General features: G+C 41.5%; 1 protein-coding gene across 11 annotated transcripts in view; it reads left to right on the forward strand.

The window, feature by feature from the left end:
• The window catches only part of AGPAT3 (1-acylglycerol-3-phosphate O-acyltransferase 3), a 94947-nt gene that overhangs the window by 33886 nt on the left and 40799 nt on the right, over nt 1-20262 (forward strand). For 5 of the 11 annotated variants that reach the window (XM_075773234.1, XM_075773262.1, XM_075773225.1 and 2 more), the window contains one exon: nt 9848-9968. The exons of 4 other annotated variants lie outside the window; for them this stretch is intronic. The gene's annotated coding sequence lies outside the window, so the exon portion shown is untranslated. Of the gene's footprint in view, nt 1-3363; nt 3430-9847; nt 9969-20262 lie in introns of all 11 variants that reach the window. 2 more of the 11 variants (XM_075773255.1, XM_075773244.1) reach the window with 1 other exon arrangement.

Genomic DNA, 20262 nt, shown 5'->3' on the forward strand with positions numbered 1-20262 from the left:
AAGCTCTATCCTGCCCTTGAAAATAAATCTTTCGATAATTTCCATAAGACTTGAGGTAAGAGGTTATAAGGGTGGAGTAAACAAATTGGAGGTAATGGGGCAGGAGTCTTCAGGGCAAGGAGGTGACAGCTATAAGGAAAGAGAATAAGAAAGAGATAAATAGTTTTTATTGCCTGTATACTTGTATGACCTGAGCTGCTGTTGCTGCTGACTCAAGGTTTTCTTGGTGTATGGTGTGTCCTGGAGTTGGGGGTGGTGGGCTTGTTTTGCTTTTTTTAACAGCTAGCCTACAAGGTGTCTTGAGGTTTTTTTGAGGTTAGACAATTAAAAATACTTCCAGGTGGCAGTCTTTAAGCATGAGGCTGAACTGTTGCATCCAAGCAGAATGACAAAACAATTATGTTGAGGATTTTGCTTTCTGGGTTGGTTTATTTGTTTGGGTTTTTTAAGCACCTCTTTGAAACCAAGGAAACATTCTGTGTACACTCCTAACTCTTAGACTTGTATGGTGGGTTGAATGGGTGGCTTGACGTACTTGTTGCAGTGCTCATGTAGCTAAGATTCATAAAGCAGACTTTCCAGTAGAATATATTTTCTGGTAACACTTCATCAGCGATCGTGATTTTTTTTTAGATAGACATAAAGGAATAAATCTAGAACAGTTCAGGTGCTAAAAATAGCCACTTGCATTGACGTCTACTTTTTTTTTGTTTAAAAGAGACCTTTTTGATATTTAGCAAGATGCTTCATATCTGCTCAGAATCATTTTGGCTGCAGTGATTTCGAGGGAGAGACAAGTCAGCTGATCTTAGAAAATAGCTTATCTTCGTTTGATTTAAGAGTGCAGTGTGGGAATAGAGCAGATGCCGAGGAAGAGACTTGATGTGGGTAATGGCATGAGATGTTGGTTTAATTACTGCAGCTGTAGAAGCTGGGCATTTGCAATCTCAGAGATCAGAACACTGCTCAGCTCTTGCATTTATGGGAAAAAAAAGAAGATACTAAATACCTCAATCAAACTCAAAGATAAACCCTCACTGAAAAGGTCCGTTGGTAGGAAAGCTGCTTGCACTGAATGGCTTCAGTTACAATCCAAGATATAGTAATTCTGGCATCCTTTTAAGTGTGAGATGAGGGACTGAATAATCTTCCAAAAGATCTCTGATCTTAGAAGCTGAGATTTTCAGAGCAGGAGAATGATTTACTTGAAATGGATTTTGAAGTAATTCTCAATTTGCAGGGGATCTGCTGTGGACATGATTCCTTGTGCATAGTTGGCCACTCGATTACATTCTCAGCAGTCCTTTGAGGTCCGTGGCATGAGAATCAGTTAACACGTTTAAATCAGTTTGACTAGACTATTACTTCAGTGCCCTGTCATTTAGAACTTCAAAATGTATCAATGCAGTGCCACACTCCTTTATTTACAAATTGCGCCCACGTTTCAGTATGCGGAAACATTGAGATCGGCCCAAGCGGGTGCATGCTGCCCGCAGGCCGGTGCTGTCAGCATGTGATGCGTGGGGAGAAAAGGGTCAGGGCTTTTTGGCACCTCACGGGTTGTGCAGCATCAGGCAGCTGCTGGTTTATGGCAGTCGGAGCAGACCATTTATGCAGCCCATTCCTGCCGCCCGCCGGGCATTTCAGGGCCACGACTGCATCCCCCCTTCTGGCCGTATCCTCCCCTTCTCCGCCGATGAACCGGGAACACATCGCTTTACCTTCCCGGTGGCATTGCTGCGACTGCTTCTCCCTTTGAACTTAATAACAGGTCAGATGTAAATTGCAATTTAGACATAAAAATAGCTGGCACCTGCTTCAGTCACGCTGGCTGGGGGTGAGCTGGGGTCTTGCTGCTGCCTGTGCCAGCCCTGGGGCTGGTGTGAGCCAGAGCGGTCTGGTGAGGTTTTCTCCGCCTGTTACAGGTGGAGCAGCACCAGCCACAGGGAGGAGCGTGAACAACCCCTTGGCAGGGTTGTTGGCTGGACTCCTGCAAGATTAATAAAACACCCGTGCTGTGTCACCCTTTGATCGCAAGTGTTTTCTGTCTCCTCAGCCGCGCGGTCTTCTATTTGACTTGGGTTTTCTTCCTCTGCTTTTAACCTCTAACATAGCAATTTTCTCTCTTGCTGCTATTGATCAAGACCAAGCTAGGACAATGTAAAGATAATGCATCCTCTTAGGAATTACACTGTTGTTTTAGATTACAGTTAGCTCAAGCTTCATCAGGCTTCTGGAAATCTATTATTTATGTATATTTCTGATTAATTAAAAATGCTATTGAGATGGTATTAAAAAAACTTTATGTAATCAATGGAAAAAAGATACTGGTTCAAAGGTCCAGTGCACAGGTTCTCCTGGAGAAGATAAGCTAGGCCTTCTCTGCCTCGGCTGTTAGCTCTGTTGAAGATTTTTTCCTTTATTTTTTTTTTTTAATTATTGTTAGCCACTGTTCCTTGGAAAGGAGTATGCATATCTATATTTTTTTTTTTAGATCCTGAAGAGCTGATGCATCCAAAATTATCACCTTGTTCAATGCAAAATGGCTTCACCCATAACAAATAATATTTTTTTTCTCCGGATGTAGGTGTATTTAACTGTTCTTTCTTTCTTTGTGCTACTGAATGAGATATGATAGCAAATGCGTCTAGTTTCGCTGTTGCCTGTTCAGATCTTACTTCAGCAGTTCAGAATTTTAAAGCTTTCTTTAAAAGGCTTTGACTTTTTTAATACAGAATGCTAAGGGTTTTGGGCAGCGAGTAAACTTTTAATTAGTTCAAGTGCTTTATAATAGACTTTATTTCTAAAATGCTATTTACGTTTATTAAAGTTCTTAAGTAGATTGCCATTCTAGATGCTTTTAATTTCACTTGTATTTGAATTATGAATAGTGAATAAACAGAAATGTGTGTAGTTAGTTTAGTCTAACCAGGGGGAGTAAAATAACTTCTGAGGAGGAGCATCCCTCAGTTACAAATAGCTGCCACGCAGGTTTGACCCCAGCACTAGGATGTGGCCATCCCCTGGGTTTGCTGGTGCCAGCACTGGTACCAGGTAGGTGCTTTGCCAACAGCTCCAAAGCGTGAAGGATATCCAGCGTCAAGGCAGAGGATGAGGTGCACAACACTGAGGCAGATGAGGGACAGTATTGGAGAATATTTTTTAGCCAAGCCTACTTGACTCATGACCTTGGTGGCAGTTTCTTGCTAAAAGGGACTTATTGTGGACAGGGAAGGGGTGTGTGTGGGTGAGCTCAAGGAGATGATGCAAGTCTGGCGTGCTGGGCACATACAGGTTGCTGGGAGTTTCAATCCCGGTGTGACTAACGCTTCACCTACAAGTTTTTGTTTTGGAACCTTGTAGATTCAAGGCTGGTAAAGAAAAAGGTATTTCTGCCAAAGACTTGCTGTAATTCTCAAATCCCACAAGGTAACTCCTTCCTATTGACTTTTTCTGTGAATTCCTAAGAAAATTATTAATTTGGAGTACCAGGAAAGAGTGCCTGTGGAAGATCAGAGCATGAAAATTAATGATCAATTGCTTCTCATTAGTGGGTAATTATGAAGAATTGTGTTTGGGTTGGTTTGGTTTTTTTCCTGAGTGAAAGCCATTTAAAGACCTAGAGCTCTGAAAGCTATCTATAAATCTGTTGCACACCAAAGAAAACATTAGAGCAATGGGAGAAAAGCTTGCACTGCCCCAGCTCCACGGTGGAGGCTTCCCCTGGAGTGCTGTGCAGGGACCCTCAGCCCCAGAATTTGGGGCAGGGCACAAAACAAAGATTGCAGAGGAGCACTGTAGTTAAAGGTATGTGCGGTTAGGAAGATCAGTCAGAGGAAATCAGCAGAGGGTGTTTGCAGTTGTTTTGGATTGTTTAAGAGTTGAAAAGTGAAAGGAGAGAAATTAGGAATTTAAGCTTATCCCTTACCCTGCAGACCGTTCTAAGCAAAAGAACATTCCACTGTTTAAAAGAAAAATCACTAGAATTACTCTGAACACGACAGCCTTATGTTATATATTGCAGTAGGAAAAATGTATGTTTACAATTAGTAGCCATTTAGAAAAATAATTTAAGTCCTTTTTCAGAGCCAGCTTCTTCCTAGAAGCCGGTTTAGGCAATTCTTTTATAAAGCATGGATGAGCTTGCATCCACATTCAAGATTTATTTACAATTTAAATTTCATTAATAAACCCAACTAAAACCCAAGCACTCCCAAACACAAATAAATACAGAAACCTTGCCAGCTCACTCTCAAATTCTCCTCTTACTCTTTTAAGCTGGTTTTGTTATCTAGGCCTTTAGTCAGGGTTAAATCACTGCAAAACCTCAGAAGTAACTAGTCACTAAGAAATTGTAGATAAATTATTAGATTTCTTTGGAGTAAACCTGTCTGGACTGTAACTGGGGTAACATTTCCCAGGACAGGGCACACTTAACTTGGTTTAAAGATGTTCTGCCCTAATTGAGGCAGCTGTGGCTTTCCCAGCTTACATCATTTCATGTGGTCATGGTTTCCTTTCCCGTATGTCACATTTGAAACTAGGAGTGAGATGAAAGCTTTTCAGCTCAGCACTATAGCGCTATAGAGACATCTGAGCTAACTTGTCAAGGACTTACTCTGTTTCTGGTCTCAAGCATCAGAAGCCTTATAACCTTTTAACCAAGAATAATTCAACCCCTTCTAACTGGACCAGGATTGTCTGCCAAGTCTTGCTGCAATAATCTCTGACATTGCTTGCTCCTCCAGATGTTACCAGCAATTGGCACAGCAGTTGCAGAAAGGACCATGTGCAGGTGCTTCAGCCCCAGCAGTTCACAGCTGGAAAATCCTAATGGAGTTTGCTGCCTTTAAGAAAAATAGTGATAAGAGAGCCATGGACAGAACCCACCTTCATCAGGGGTTTAAACCAGCACATTGAGTTGTGAATTGGAGCAACCAGGTGCAGGCTACGAAGGTGTTCAGCTATGAAGCAGCGATCCCTAGCAGAAGGCTGGGATGGACAAGAGAGGGCAGTAATGTTTTAGGCTGCCACAGCTGAACCTGCTGGAAGGATGTTTATCCTTCAGAGCCCTGGCTTCGTAGGCGGCCATGGACAGAGTTAGATATAACTGGTCATCTGCTGGTTGTTCAAGCTTTCTCTTGATGAGTGAGCAGAGAACTTTGCAGAGTTATGAGGCCACAGATATATTCATGCACTTAATTCTTGTTTGTCTGTTCCCCATCTTACAAAGTGAAGCTCAGAACCAAAGGGTTTGGTTGCAGGTTGCAATGGAAAATTAAATGCTTTCTTTGCTGCAGAAGTCTAATTTCCATCTTGAAAAGTCTGTCTGTTGTTGGTCCATCTAGGTCAGTAGTCTGGCTTATAATGAATGCCTTACAAAAGGGTTTACAGTCAACACAATGACTGCTATATATTGCTCTGTCATATCCTCCTCATTTCCATGTCATTAATAATTCCAGTTCCTCTCTCTTCAGTCTAACCACCTCCAACAGCCATGGCAAGAAGGTTCACAATTCATTTATGCATTATGGGGGGGGGGCAAAACGACTGCTGATCATTTGTTGTAAACCCTTCATAATTTATTGACATTCTCCTAGTTTTTCCTACTATGAGTGAAGACTTCTTTTTCTGAAAGCACTTTCAGAGTCAATCATTTCCAATTAGCATTAGCGAAGCATTTAGTTTTTAGGGGCTCTCTTTCTAACAGATGATGGTCACAGTAGTAGGATGGTGGCAGGAAGTAATTTCCTGAAGCCATTCTGTTAGTATCTACATGATTCCATAAGACATTGAGAGAAGTTTGCTATGAAATCAGTTTTACCATCTAGTGAGAAAGTTAACTTGTGATTAAAAACACCTTAACAAGCTGCGCTTTTTTTTTCTTTTCCCCTGACTGCCATTCCTCTGTCAACATTGGGATATTATCATATGGAAGATGATCTTTAGGGAACAGATTGAGCTGTGGGTCAAGCAAATAAGAAGAATCAAAGATATTGGTACTTCCTATGGTGAGGAAGAAAACTGACCAGAAAATGGTTTCAGTAGTTTTAATAAAGTATTAAAAAAAAAAAAAAGAGAAGCAAATAAAGAGAAAAAGGAATTAAATGTTCCCCTTGTGAGATGATGCTGAAAACAGAGTTGTACATGTCCACTTTTGAGTCTTGTATGTCCTAAATGTTGGAGTGCTGAGAATATTTTCAAAGCTGTTGGTATCAAAGTAGCTATTGGAAACATGGTTTTGGAGGTTGTCATATTGAATTCAATGCAAGGTACTATGCAAGAGAGAAACTGCATAAGTGTTTAAGAGCGTGCACATGCATTTATATTTCATTGAGGGATTTTTTTTGAAATGGAAAAGTATGTGTGTACTTAAATGTGACTCTTTTATCCTCAATGTACTGCCTAAATCTGTTTGTTCAGTCTTAGAAGACATCAGAAAAGCAATTTGATACAACTTGCAGTTTCCACTTCAGTTATATATATTTTTTTTATTATTTTTTTTATTATTTTTTTTTCCAAGTGGGGAAGATGAGAATCCTAAATGGGAAGAGCTTCTGTCTGTTTGTTTAGGGCTGAAGTACCTCTTATGCAGGTACCAGTACAATAAACAGTGTCAGAACAAAACTTGCTTTCAAATCCTGTTCTCTTGCATAACACTACTGTGCTTCAAGGAGCAGCTTCGCTTGAGTGATGCAGTTTATTGAACTGTGGCATGCTCTGTTGCATTGGCTCTACAGATCTCTTTCTTGCAGGATACTGGGAAGTAGGATGAGATACTGTTGTGACTTGCTGAGCTCTTTTAATGCATGCTTTTTATTGCCATAGTTGCATGTGAGAATTTTAATGTAAAAAAAAATTATTAACATTCTTATTTTAAATTAGGAGGTATCTGTTTGCCTTTTAGGTACGCAGTAAGATTATGGTAGCTATTTCCCCTGTAAATCAGCACCACTCCCCCCAATAACTCATACTCCACATACCACCTTCCTCCATCAGCACTGAGAACTGAACCAGCTGCTTTTGGTGATTGTTTTATAGACCCTTCAATGAATGTTTAGATGAGACATCTACAACAATGGTTGGAGCTATGGAAAGCAGTCATATAGTGTGTCATAACGTCCTTCTTATAACAAGGGCCTCCTTAAGCATGTAGGCTTATTGTCACCAAAAACTTCTCCCAGAGCTTTGCTGTTCCTGATAGGCTCCAGCCAAAACTTACTCCTGGCCAGCTGATCCCTGTTTGTTCTAGTATCAGCAGCTTTTTTTGGCTCAAATAGTTTATTTCCCTTCCTAGTGGTTATCGTCACTGTCTTACAGGGAGCAATTGTATCCCTCTGCTATGCGTGCCGGTCTCCGTGCATGCTGTTGGTGCTGGAAATCCTCCTTCAGCTTTCTGTGTTTCTAGTGCCTCCTTTTTGAACATGGGTAGCCTCTTTTGTGTGGTATTCCAGATGGGATTTTTAGCTGTGCCTCTTATGTACTTCCCTGTCCTTCCTATCTCTGTTGGAAATGTTTCTCTGGGTACATCCCAGGACTGCATGTGCATTTTTGACAGCTGTATCTCAGAGGTGACTCAGCCATTTTGTGCTAGGATGGGCTAGCACATCCAGGCCCTTCTGCTTCAGTGCTGATCAGCTTCCAGTGCCTAGCTGGGGCTTGTTTATTTTATATATGTGATTGTGCATTGTACATTAGTGACTTTCATCCCACTCTTACAGCTCCAGCCTTTAAGGCCATAGTGCCTGTTGTATAACAGCTCAATACACCTTCATGTTCAAATTGCTTCTCAACTTTGTCATCAGCTGCCATAATTACTTTCTTTGTATGCAAGCCATTATTCAGTTAAAAATGAAGCAGAAGACTGATTGTTGGGTTTTGTTGAGTGTTTTCATCAGTAACTTACAAGGTGTCTACAGTTTTTTCTTCCCATGTTGTCTGTCACCACCTCTTCTTGGGCAGGATCTTTACAGATGTCACAGTTCCTCTACTGGTCTCCAACTCTGCATGTTTAATGTGATACCACATGCAAAAAGTGTGAAATAAGGTTTGTTGAAAATCCAGATAGCTGAGACTTACTTGTATTTATTTTGAGTAAACTCCCTACAGTAAACTTCTTGTGTCCTGATCTCTTTGTAGCTTCACGTTCTTATTTTTGTCAGTCTTTGCCAAAATCTTACATGCTGTTGATGAATCCTGTAGCCTTTCTTCTGTGCAGCAAGTCAAACCAGATCATAAAAGTACTGACACTAAAGTCTTGAAATGAATCTACATCGTCTGCGTTTATAGAGGTAGTTCTCTATTGGTTTGAATATAGTTGACTTTTTTAATTGAGTGTTGAGCAATTGCATGTGTTGTGTTTGTTGGACAATTTTGCTGACTAAGAGTTGCAAAAAGTGATGTATGTTTTTAAAACGCTTGCCTGGTCATCTGTTTTCGTTCTCTAATGGCAGTGGTGGAAGATGATACCCTTTGTTTCAAAAAACAGCAAATGTGTTTTGACATAAAACTGGCCTTGGGCAATGTGCCAGCCCAGATGGACTGGCAGCTCCTGATTCCATTAACTGTTTACAGACTTAAATCTGACCTAGATGGGTAGCAGCTAGCTGAATGGCTAACTGGCATTTCCTGGTATGGTTTGGTTTCAACAACGTGTTTGCACAAATTGCTCTGAGGTAGGCTGGAGTTGAGCAGTTGTCAAATGTTATGATATCCAGGGCAAATATAGACAGTATGAACCGACATGCCTGGTCTTTATTTCTGTTTTTCTCCTAACACCATCACAGAAGTCTTTGTTAAGTGTCCCAGTGATTCAGTACTGATTACGTCCTGTGGCAGATAGCTGCTGGGCATCCGAATAGACACATGCATTTTCCTGTAGACCTTACATCCTGGTTAAAATAAGTTGTAAATGAAGTGCTTTGTGTGAGAAGAGCATCTTTTGTTCTTATGACTTTAAACTTTGCTAAAGGTAGTGGTGGGTTAAAGACATGCTTTATATTACCCTTTGTGATACATCTGACTTGTTGGGCACATGTTTGAAGAGTAGGTTTTTCTCTTGGGTATTTTAAAGGAGAAACAGGTTTGCAGTCTGGTAAATCTAAGTTTCTTTGGGGGTTTGCTTTTTTTGAAGTTTGGTTTGTAGATTTCTGCAAGAAACTTTCATGGTGTAAGGCTTGTGAAATTAGATAACACGCTTTAAACAAGCCACCTCTGGGTAAAGTACATCTCTAATTACTGAAACTAAATTATGTGGAAAGTGAGCTTGTGTCTGAAGTAAATCTTCAGTTCAGTAAAATTAAATAATGATTAACTTAATTGCTTCGGGATCATAAAAAATGCTCTTAATGAAATATAATGATTAAGTGTGTGTTTTGAGAGTGGATAATTGCTTCTGCTTCATTTTCAATAACTTCTATCAAGACAAGGTTTGTACGTAAAAGAAATACCTTTTGTTATGCTGATTAGTAAAGCCAGGAAAAGTAGGCTAGCTCTTGAGTATGCAAGCCCTTTCTCTGTTCTGAATAGAAGCTGCAATTTCACTACTAAATATAAGTTGAGAACACTTGCTTTTAATTTCGTAGATATGTGCCAGTTAGACCCTCTGAAAGCAACAGTAGTTGGTACCTGTGGAGCAGAGTGTAATATTAGTACATGGGAAGAGGGATTAAGTAGGGTATTTTTTTCCCCCAAAGAAGAGAGAAAGATGGGTAATTTTTATAAGAAGAGTTTGAGTTAAAGACTTTGTGACCTGGGTTAGCAGCTGCATGTTGTTTGCATTGTATTTTGCTTTTAAACAAAATATTTTTACCTTCATTCATTGAAGAATGTCTTTTTTTGCTTATAGGCAAATGAGAAAGCAAATCTCTTGAAACATAAACAGTGGTACTTCCCTGGAGGGAGGAGATGGGAATTCTCCTGTTGCTCTGAATGTTGCCAGGTGCCAGAGGTGGTCCCCAGTGGTGGTGGTAAGAAAAATCTTCCCCCACGTTTCTGTATTTGCGTTTTGTCTGTAGCAATAAGATGCTTTTAGAAAAAAATGGGGGTGCAGATCCTGTTCTTTTCATGGAGCTTGTATGAATTGCTGGGAGAGGCGTCAAAAGTCTCCCACTCTGAGAATTTTTAATTTAGGGACAAATCCAGCGCTTCAGCTTGTTGCTTGCTGTAGTGTTTGCTCCTGCTCTCTCATGTATGCTCTATCTGTGGGTAATCATTGTAGCAAGGCTTAACCACAAATAAACCTCCAGAGAACTCTAGAAATACTTAATTATGGCCTCCCCCATTAAATGTGGAAGGGGAACTGTACCTTTACAGTGCTTTGAGGACCTCCTTTACAGAATTCTTTATAGATTTCTATCTCTTGAATTCTGACTCTGGGGTCATCTTAGGCTGCCTTTAATCCAAACATCCTTAAATTTTGCCTGGTAACTGGATATAGAAATTTTAAGTTATAGCAGCAAACTTCCTTCTTTTTGCCCTTTTTTGTAGTCTGTCCTACAAACAGTGACAGCAAAAGCGGAAAGCTGAGGAGACCTCACTGACACAGCAATGGGACAGAATTTTTCCAGGACAGCATCTTAAAACCCCAGAGTGGTTAGTGTCAGATGTTGACATTTTAATGATGATCTCTGATACCCTGCCCCTTCATGGGCTATTAGTAGCTTTTTTTATAGGAAAGTAATTTTGGTGATTTTGCAAAGACCCAGAGTGTTGCTTTAGTATTCTGTAAACTTTCAAGGTTTATTATAGGACAGGTAGTCTCCCAAGAAACTTTAATTTCTGTGGGATATTTCTCAAAGCTCTGATGCGCAGGGTAGTACGAACTGGATCAGCCACGGTCTGTGTTTAGGGCATGTATTCTGACCCTATGCAAAGTTACATCCCTTTTGAAGATGTAAGCTTTCCTGCTATAGAGGAAGTTAAAGCATTTATCCCAGATTATATTAGGTGGGCAAATAACCACTTTCTGCAAGCCCCAAATATTCTTGGATCAAAATTTTATCCACAAAAATTAGTTTTTGCAGCCGAATCTGGTTAATGCTGACCATTTGCAGCTTTGGTGACTGGAGGGAGACCCAATAGGTTGATACATGAAAGTAGCCTTGTTACAGTGTCATGATGACCAGCTACTTTGAAAACCAATTCTGCAAAATGCTTTTGCCTGGGCTTATTAACATCGGTATAAGAGCAGTGCCCCAGAAATACACAAAAGCCCGATTTGATGCGTTTTATGTTTTGTACCATATTTTTCAGTTTACGTGGCTGCAATTTTTGCTTTTCTCCTTTGTGTGTAAGGCCTGAAAAGGCTGTCAGTGTAAGCATCACTGAGAAGCTAAAATATGCTTGGGGGCCAAGATTTTATGAATTGTGCACAGCTCTTGAATATTCAAGTTCTGCTTCTGCTTGGAGAAGAGAGAACTTGGGTCTTCTCGTACCCAGCACTGCAGGCTGCCAAGTCTGGTGCCTGTGCCCCTCGTGTAGTGCGTGCCTGGGTGTCTTATCTCAGGTTGCTAGGACCTGCAGGGAGGAATAATCTGGAAATGAAATGTTCTGAATGAGGTGGATGGCCGTGCTGGAAGCTGCATGGGTTGAATAATCCCATGAATAATTCCTTCAGCCTTCACCTTCTTGATTGTTCAGATAAATCCTGAGCAGGTCAATAGATATTAATATGGATTAGAGAAATTGTACTGAGAGCTTTTCAGTGTCCCAGTGGATGCTGCTTCTGCAGAACAAATCTCCATTTCATGAACCAAAGCACAACTGGTACCAACAGCCACATGGTCAAGGAGGCGAGGGACTGAATTACAGGGAGGCTGAATTATGATAGCATTTGCCATACCAGCTGTCCCTTCCTGTTGGGGTTTATGCAGAGGCCCTATAGGTATCATCTGCTGCTATTGTCCTTATTGTGTGTCTTCATGAGGGGGTTTCTCTTTCTCAGACTTGCCTGTGTTACAGTTTGTAACAATTGTTGGAAGACTCAATTTTCATATAAACTTAGTGGGGGGCTGCAAAGAGAAGAAAACCAAACTTTTGCAAAGCATGTGTGGACATAAAGATCCAGCAGGCTAGGACAAAAAGCAGCTCACAAAAGCAGTCATTGCACTTACAATTTGAAGAGTTTTCTATGGTTCAAGCAAGGAGAAATGTAAAGTACATTGGAAAACCAGTTACATTCTCTGCTTTCATATTTAATTTACCACTGTGGAGGCTTTGGTAGCGGGCTATTTCAAAGCCCATAAGACAGAGGCCTCTTTACTGGCACACTGATGTTCTGAAAACACCTACCAGAGATACGATCCCTGCTGTTAGTCTGGCACCATGTGGTTTTTAAGCTAAGAGTCAATGTTGCACTACATGCAGAAGTAATGTTCTCTCGTATCTGTTTTTAATAGCGCACTGAGTCAGGACACTGTGAAAACGAGAAAGGACTCGTTTTCCTTGGTAGTCTAGAAGCACTTGAGAAGGTCTGGGTGTGTTAGGTGCGTTACAGCACGGAGCACTCTTCTGCAAGGTGGAAAGTGTTGCTCTGAACTCTTTCAGGACAGGACAAGTATTGTTTCCATGTCCTTCATTCACTTCAGTATGTCTCCTCTAACTACTGAGCCTGCATCTAAGAGGCAGGCACCAGAAGATCAACTTTCCTTGTTGTGACTTTTATTTGGAAGAACTGTGTTTTGTGAAGCACTTGGTCCTCTCAATCTTTGAAAACACTCTGACTGCACTCCACTAAGCTTAGCTTCCCAGAAAGCTTAGAGAAAGAGCAGTCTTGTTAGATGATGCTGGCTGCGCTTGTGCCTGGGACCCAGTGCTGCACAGCCCTGCCAGGGTGGTCACTGCTCTGGACTGGCACAGGGACCGCTTCTAGCTGGGGGGGGTCAGCTGGTGGAAATCAAGGATCAAGGACCTATAAACTGGGTCTCCTAGGGATGTGATGTTTATTTTGAGAAGTGAAAATTATACAAACTAAAAGTGCTTTGTAAGAAGCTATAATGGCGTATACTCTTACTCTTTCATAAATTGTTTTGAAAATGTCAATGTTGCCACGGAAACAATTGTTTTTGTGTGTTTAAGTTGTTGAAGACCTTGCGCTCAGGACCTTTGACAGTATTTTCCAAAGCAGCAGAAAGTACTAATGGGAATATGAATGCTGTCATGGCGTGTGTTTCAGGTTGATACTATCATGCCTTACCAGCAAGGCATAATAGTTTTTTGTTTCAAGTGTTCATTTGCCCAATCTCTGCGCCAGTGTCTCCCTCTTAAGAGAGCCTCCTTTTCTGCCTTGGTTGTGGTGTTCAAGTTTAATAGGACAAGTAGCCTGCTTGCACAAGAGAGGCTTGGCCTTGGACGTCAAGGAGTTGGAGATTGCACAACTGAATACGACTGAAAACAGCTGGCAAACAAAGGACACCCCTCTAAGAACGGAACAAGCCTCGCTCCTGCCACGATGCAAGGAGAAGCACAGAGAGAAGGAAGCTCAGTGCAGTGTACCGTACCGTGGCAGAGAAGGGGTGTATGTGTCGGAGCTGGCTGGGTGAACAGCAGCCGGCCACAAGCTCAGGCTGCTCACCTGCACCGCAGGGCCTGGCTGCAGTGGCTCGTTTTGCAGGTACTCCTTGCCCCAGCTTTGTGAGCTTTTGCCTTGTTCAGTAAGAAATCGTCTGGCTACTTTGGATCTGTGTTGCAAGATGGGAGCAAAAGCCCTAAGCATCTCCTTGTGTGGTTCTTTTTTCCTGTGTTGAAGGTGTAGCAATGCCACTTGTTATTGTCGTGTGTGCCCCAGAAGGAAAACATCTTCACTGTTCATGACTGTGGGCCAGGGTAGTGCTGGGATATTTAGTAACGTGAACTCATAGCCCAGTTGCAGGTGCTGCTGTGCTAAGGGCTGTTTGTCCCTCCATGCCTACTGCTATCAATTTCTCAGCTTTACTAGGTTAACTGTTCCTTAAGCGAGTCTACCAAAATTATCTATTTCCTAAAAAATTCTAAACAAAAATTTAAAAAAAAAATGCAGTTTAGCTTAAGATATCTTGTTGGTACAGACCTGGGATGAGTAATAACTATAAAAGCAGTTATACAAGCAAACCTCGGGACATGCTGACTTTAAGCATGAGTAAGCCTCTAGCAGTGCTTGGGAGTAGGGACTTGGGAACAGCCGGTCAAACCAGGCATGGGATAAGCTCGCAGTTGCCTGGAAGTAATGAACTTGGTTACAGAAAAGTACTTCTTATTAATGCAGTGAAGTTTCAACTGTTACAGGTATTTCCAAAATCTAGCTGCTTATAGTAAAGGTAAAAGGAATTTAAATAGAATGAATCAAAAGAAGTAATTAACGTTTAATGGGTTTGAAAATGAACAGCACAGACTGCAGACCCAAGAAGCAATTATATATTGCAAAGTAAATACCACGAAGGTTCTTGTTATATGTCTTGATTGAAGAAATATTGATTCTTTTAGATTAGTTCTGGTAATTAGACCAATCTGCTTGTTTGTTTATTTTAGATGAAGCGAGCCTGGTTTGCTAGGCTCATTGTCTATAAATGTGTCCTATATTAACACATTGCATTGAACTGCAGGCAGTTTTTAATATCATTGAATATCTGGGGTTTTGGCATATAATTGCAGATGAGCTAAGGGTTATTCTGGCAGATAAAAATGAATCATAAGAGCATAAATGCTGCTCCTCAAACCATTACTCTGCTTGACTGAGGAGCTTTTGAAGAGCATAGCCAAGCTAGCAGTGGTGACATCTAGAATTTGAGTATGGCACACAGGCTCTTTTGAATATGAGGCTTTGGTACAATAAACACCTCTGTTTACTAATTAGCTTCTAATTTTTCAAATGATTGGGAGCAATTTTTGACTTGGCAATTGAACTGTTCTGAAATGCTGCAAGCTCCAAGAGAAACAGGTGCTCACTTTTCTACTAGTAATTTCATGTTTTGCATTTCTTTCAGTGCTTTATAACTTTGCCAGGTAGCAGAAAACAACCTCTGCTCCAGTGATCTTGTGCATCTCCGACAGAAGTAGAAACGATGAAGTGGAATGTACAGAGATGCAGAAGTTTCCCCCCATGCAGCTGCCCACCTGTCTTGGGTTAGGTCACAGAAATCTCACATGGGCAGATGAATATCAGTATCATGGCACCTGTAGGACTGAGAAGGTACTCAGAGTGGCAGAGTTATTTTAATATCTCTTTGTCTATGTCCAGTCAGAGCTAGTTTACATGAGACGGTAACAAGAGCAGAGAGCATCTGTGAAAACTATGCTTTTGCTCTCAGTTGTGGAGCCGCCCTCGTACAAAGTATCTGTCTGAATTTTGCTGGTGCAAGGCATGCTTGCATTTCTAGTGGGCTAGTCATTTCAAGGATCCCTGCAGCCTTCAGTAAAAGGATATTTAGGTCACCTCCCTCTCAAACATTGCATTAAAAGGCTACTGTTCAGAAGCAGCTGAACAAGCTTAGGTTTTTTCTTGTTGTTCAGAGTGGAGGTTTTTTCCATTTACACTGAAAAGATTTTGTGGTGTGTGGCTTCTGCCAGTATTGGTATTCAGGCCAGAAGGGACTGGTGTGATCTTGTCTGAAAACAGAGAACAAAAAACTTTGTCTGGCATGTATTTGTTTTTGCTATCAGTCTGCTTGATAGCCTGCCCTGTCTTTTTAGAAAGATACCTGCTTTTGTGTATATGCAAAAAGAGATCTGACCACAAAGATAATTATGAATTCAGACTGATAACAGCCTTGCGAAATATTTGCCAGTGAAATCATCCGAAAGAAGTATAGCTGTTGTGTTCGGGTAGGAATGTGCTGCTGATGGCAGCCAAGGTGACAGGAAAGAGAATAAAAGTTGGATGTTGTACAAGGAGGAAGAGGGGTGATGGGGGCCCCTGCCCTGCTGTTCAGCTCTTCCTTTCTTGCTTTCTTACCCATTGGGTTGTGAATAGCGGACTGTACACAGCACTGTACGAAGCACCATTGCACTGAACATCCTCCTCCTCTGCAGGATCAAGCTCCCCAGTGCAATTTAGGCTGCCAGTTCAGCTCACGTGAACTGTCTGAGGAACTGTTTGGGTTGTGTACCTGTTGGTTTTCCAAGCCAAGTTTTTCACCTCTTGACTGCAAAACAATGGGGTTTCATCTTAAGCTGCCTCGGTGACAGTCACCCACCCAGCAGAACACCTACTACTTCTGGTTTTAGTATTTTTACTTCTCTCTCTCTCTCCTGTGATGGAGATCTTCCAAACCCAAATCCTTCAGAACGGTGGCTTTCATCTTCCCTCCCCCTCCACACAGCCCCCACCTCCCTCCTGGGTCAAATCCCAGAAAATTTGCTGGTTGAAATGTAGACTTTCTATAAAGAAATGCCTGGAGGAGATATCCTTGTCCATGTGACGAATGTCAGCCTAGTGACAGTAGGCTGGTTGGTCTTTCTCACTTGTCGCAGATCCGTCAGGAAGGCTGAGGACCGTAAAGTTACAAATGAGTGGCATATGTTCTGCTTCTAGACTATCTTTTAGAGCAGCCTTTCTCCATGGCTGGTAAAATGTGAGCAGTTAGCAGTTTGGAGGTACAATTGTACGATGAAATAATGTGAACACTTTTCTGGGGAATTTCTGGATTTAGTGTAGAAGAGCACTGGCAGGAGAAAACTTTCCTTTTGTCACTTCTTGTTTTTGCAGTGGTGATTCTCACAGTTTGTGGAGAGCATCTGTGGCCTTCACTTTACTGTGTTATTTATTTAACAATCATAATAATAATAATAATTGTATTTATGTAAACTTTGTGTCGTGGCAGTTCAGATAGTGTTAGCAAACGCCGGAGCAGAAGCGTGAAGCGTAAACAAGTGAAGCCGATGTGCCGAGTCTTGAGTCTCCTAGCCTGCTCTCAGGATGAGGGAGGTGGTGGGTTTGGTACCAGGCAGCCCCGAGAGCCTGCCTGCTCCTGCCGGTTCACTTACACTGCTGATCGTGTGTTATGGTGGTTGCAATCAGAATAAATCATATTGCTTCTCTTTTGCAGAAGGTAGTGTTTTATACCTAAAACTGAAAGCAGCTCAGCAATTCTCAAAAGACAGACTTTCAATTTCTTCCCAATTAGTGTGTGGTACTTCAGAGAGAAGCTTTGAACTCGGGTAGGGGCTTGTAGGCACGCATACGGTGCTTGCTGAGACTTCATTTAACAGCAGTCAGAAGCTTCTCATGGTTCAGCCACAGCAGATTTGCATGTTGACAGATATCTCCTGGTTGGCTCTCTTTGTTTCTTATGTTTGAGGGTTGATAGGTTTTTTTGCATAATTTTCCATCCAGAAAGCAAAGTATATCGTTCTTCTTATAACACTTATCTCAGACGATCGCAGATGAGGACTTTTTTGTTTATCCTTTATTGTGCATCCCTGTTTTAACAGGTAAGGAAACTGTACCACTTACACTCCTGAAATTTCTTTCGTAGTTTATTTTTATCTGAATTCCCACCTGCCTTGAAAATGCAACCACTCGGAGTGAAGAGGAGCATTTTGTGTAGTCTTAGAGATGAGTAGACACTACTCAGGTTTTTGTTAATCATCAGAGACTAAGATTGGCAACATTATATAATTACATAACATTGATCTATTTTGTACAATACGAGAGGCCTATTACTCAAATCATTTTGTACTAATAAGGCTTCTGTTAGATAACTCCTTTTCTGTTTGTTATGTAAGGGCTGGTATTATAGAATCACTGTTTGAATACCAGCACTATAATTTTAGAATTGCTTTTATAATAGAAATACCAAGTAAGCCTTGCTCCAAATACAGGCAATTATTGCAATATCCTAATTAATTTTTTCTATTTTTTTTTTTTCTTCAAATGAGGCCTCTTGGTAATTGCCTCTTTGGTTTTGGTTTTTATTTACAAAATCCTGAGGCTGTCCTATGCCCCATCATATTCCATTATATATGCATTTTCTGAATGAATGTTGTGCACAGGAAAAATACTGATCAGCAGTCCTAGAAACTGGAGATTGAGCTTCACCTATGAAAATGTTGCAAGTGCCAGTTTACAGAGTCTGCATGTCTAGAACCCTCCTGTCGTCTTTGAACTACATGTGTGTTTGTGTCTGGGGTCTGGGGGTTTATTTTAATATAATTTAATATAATTTTATTCCTGTAATTGAGAACAGAAACAGTGTGAGCAGTCTTAAAATGAGATTGGGGAACACAGTCAGTTAAAATTCCTGGTTATTTCTAAGCAAGGAATTTAGCTGCAAGCTATCTCCTTCACTGACCAAGATGTAAATAGCAGTAAGACCTTTATCTGTGTAGCCACTTGATAAATGTGGTTGAGCTATAGATGAGGTTGGAAAAGGTTTTACAATAGACCTGGACTTTGAGCGGGACATAAGAGGGCAGGAGGACCTATTGACTTGGTACATAGAGACCACCTGACAATTTCCTTTAATTCATGAATGCTGTGATGCTTCTGTCCTGGTTGAGAAGTCGGTGTCCACTGGACGCTATTTATCACACTTTCTGGAGTATGTCATGTTTGCTTTGTGTGTACTTTTAAACTCAGAGGCAGCTTCCTATATTCTTTTTCCACCCAGATCCACTGAACTTCAGACTAGATAAAATCTCCATATTTGGCTGTGATTTTTAAATTCACAGCCTCCTTTTTTCCTTTTTTGGTCAAATAGTTCCAAGTATTGTCTATTTCTTTGGTTGTAAAAGCTTTCTATTTATTGTATCTTGAGTGGTTTTGTACTGTCTCTTTCTACTTTACCAAAATCTCCTAAGATCTCTGTGAGTCCACTCCCAGGGCAGCCAAGGGTTTAAGAGGAGCTAACAGCACACTGTAGCTTTCTGTAGTGCTGCTGCTAAAGTTTGGTCAAAAAATGGGAGCTTCAAGGGGCTGTGACTACTGCTTTAATTTTTCTTTGGCGCTTAAGCTAGCTTTTGGTTGGATTTTGTTTCCCCTTGTTTCTCTTAAAGGACTCTCGCCAGGTTATGCCAGCAAAAACTGTATCTGCACGAAGGGCTGTGTTGGCGTAATGGTAGGTGAAGAGGAATCACAGTTGTCGGTCCGACTGTTGTGTCCCTGTGTGGACGTAGCCTCAAGTCTCTCTATCTGGACTGTGCAGTTTATGGTGCAGAACAGCCAGATGGGCCCCTGAGCCTTAATCACACCAGCGGCACCCTGTTCCTGCTGGCTGGCTAGGCTGTAACCGCTACTGCCTTGTTTCTTTCCTCTCCAGCTCCCGTATCTCCTTTTTGTTAACCAAGCCGTTGAACTGTGGCTCAGGCCTCCCTAAAGTCCTAAATTTGTAGCGGGGAGAAGGGAGAGAAAATACTGTCATCTTTAGTTGGGTAGAGCTCTCCTCTGACACGTGCAGAGAAAGGGTAAGGGCAGCGGAGTTCCCCTCCGAGCAAAGCACCCAGGAGCCTGTGCCCTGGCTGGCTGCTAAGTCCCCTCCTTTACTCCATGCAATTTAAAGATGTCCCTTCGTCATGCCGCTAAGGTGAGCGGTCCTTCTGCCCTGCAAGGACTGCACTCTGGATGCAGACCAAACCCTTTCCCTGTCGTGATGCTCTCTTAAACCTTGTGTTCGCTCTTCATGGAGAAGAGAGACAGGCTTTGGTGGGGCAGGAGGTTCCTTTGTGTTAAAATCTAGATTTTGTTAACAACCTTAGTCGGCTCTTAAAAAAAAAAAAAAGTGTCAAGCGGCAGTGCTGAACATACGTACCTCACCACGTGAGCGAATCCAGTTGATTGTAGCCTGGTAATTTGCTGTAAGAAGATTATTGGATTAGAGCAGAAGCTTGGTTTGTCAGCAACACCACCTGACGGTAATATTTATTGAGAAGTATTACCTATTTTAAATATTAGTCAACTTATGCCCCAATCACACCTTCATTCTTGAGGTAAGAGGGGCTTTTTTAGTTCGGTGTTTTCTGAAGCCAGGTAATGGAGAGGACACCCAGCTCTTTTTCCTGCTGCTGAGCAGGCAGTTTTAGTAGCTGCAGCGCTTCCAGATTTACCTCGATGTGCTTTTGTCATCATAATCCCTCCTCCATGTCAAGACTGATTTGCTTTCCTAGCAAAGACTCACATCGTCCATTTTTGCTGTTCCATTTCTCCTCCTTATTTTGGTTTTATTAATCAATAACAAATTGGGAAGATGTTGGTAAGCCAGTCAGGTATATGTTTGCTAGCTGGAATCTGCGCTACGCTCATCGCCCTGGCTTTAGCCTATTACTTGTATTGGTAAGTTGGATTTTGTGCTG

The sequence above is a fragment of the Balearica regulorum genome, chromosome 1 (genome assembly GCF_011004875.1).
Source record: "Balearica regulorum gibbericeps isolate bBalReg1 chromosome 1, bBalReg1.pri, whole genome shotgun sequence".
Lineage (NCBI taxonomy): Eukaryota > Metazoa > Chordata > Aves > Gruiformes > Gruidae > Balearica > Balearica regulorum.